Below are 1850 nucleotides of genomic sequence, written 5' to 3' on the forward strand. Positions count from 1 at the left end.
CATACTTGTTTAGCACTACTTTTGAACTGCAATCTAGTTATTACAGTTGTTCAGACACAGCTGAACTAAACTYCTCTAAAGCTTTTTAAATCTCCACCCACAGGTGCAGTGAGCTCACAGGAGTAACTCCTCTGACCTACAAGTCATGAGAAAAGCACTTCTTGTGCTCCAGAGACAGAAGCCAGATATGCAGCAATGACATGATATACTCATATTGGGTAAGGTAAAAATCATTTAGGGTGGAAAAGACTTTAAGATAACATCCAACCATAAATCTTAATAGTCTGACTCTGTAGCAAACAGGATGTAAATAATTTACACACAACACATCTACACCATTACGGATTTTAATATAAAGGTATTTCCATTGTGCTCTATCACTCKGTTGTGCACAACATATTAATTTAAAAAGTTCAGTAGCTATGCTAACCTTGTTGCATTTTTTTTCCAGTCACTTAGAAGTTATTTAAACCTCCAGCTGCCCTTTGGACCATTCCTACCAATCTTAGTTTGAGCTATCAGACCATCTTTGAAAAGAGCTAGATGTATTAGCTAAAAATAGAACTTGTGTGGCACTTCTTCCACAGTAACCCAGAAAGAGCTATTTGTTCAGCTGTGTTACTAGTGCAYACAAGAAGTCTTTAGTTTGAAAACATTGAAAGGAAAATGCCTTCCTTGTTTTCTCTCCCTCCTCTAATTTACTAATATATGCACAATTAAAGGAAATAACTCCTTCAACACAGATTTTGAAATGTAGAAAGTGATKAAGTGTTTTATTTTGTACAGTTATGACATTTTAAATTAATATTTATTTCCAAACAATCTTTAAAAATGTCTTACTCATTTTTCAGTCTACTGGAGTTATTTACCACCAAACAAGGTTCCATTTAATGCAACTTTTACCTACTCATTTCCTTACAATTTAAGTTTGATAAAAATTTAATTAAAACAAAGATGCAGCAACTAACTATATTTAATCCAAGCTTTGACTAATTAACCCAATTTGACTATTTAACACAATTCTTTGACTAATAACAAAAAAAAACCACTTGGCAATTTTTAATAGTAGCAGCTATGGCATTAAAAACATARTGCTTGTCAACCAGCCAAAGTAGTAGTGTTGGCTTTCATACATGTTCTTTTTTTTCTGCAAAAATTAAAAGGTAATAATAATCACAGGCCATATATTTGTATTTCTTTTCTGCACTGTAATTAATTTTTCTTTTATTTTCTTAGCAAAATTTTAGTCTTTGATTCTTTCTAAAACCAGTCATCCTTTAACAAGGCACTTCTTGCCCTAAGCATTTGGAGGCTTTTTTTTTAATTGGTTAACTTAAGATTYAGATTACCACTTTTATTGGATCTCTGGAGGCTGTCTCCCAACAAACCATTGTATCAAGACTGACTTAGTACTTCCAGTGCCCTTTTCCCCAGCTATGACCCTATGACTGCAGTATGGCAAGCAGGGCCAGGGGGAAGTTAATATCCAAACCCCTTTATTCACATTTTTCTTAAGCTTTAAAAGGATGGTTAATTGAATACTCTTGCAACAGTGCTCTTGAGTAAATAAAATAAGATTCTGAAAGCTTTTCCCAGAGTTACAGCATTGTCTGCATATGGCTAAATCAACACTCTTGAACAAAATTCTGCTTCTCAGCTTTTAGCAGGAATTCCCTCTTCACCACAGTCAAATAATTGTCCAGAGGSCTGTTCATATCGTCTCAGAAGGACATAAAGTAACCCCACCACAGGAGAAGGTTAAGCTCACCTTTTTGTTGAGACTGTTACAGTCCCTTGATTTCTGTAGATTTGGGCTTCAACTTTTAAATTCCAACAAATCTAAAAACATC

This window comes from Malurus melanocephalus, unplaced genomic scaffold, assembly GCF_030028575.1.
Source record: "Malurus melanocephalus ecotype Western Australia unplaced genomic scaffold, MMel_1.1 scaffold_25, whole genome shotgun sequence".
NCBI classification, from domain to species: Eukaryota; Metazoa; Chordata; class Aves; order Passeriformes; family Maluridae; genus Malurus; species Malurus melanocephalus.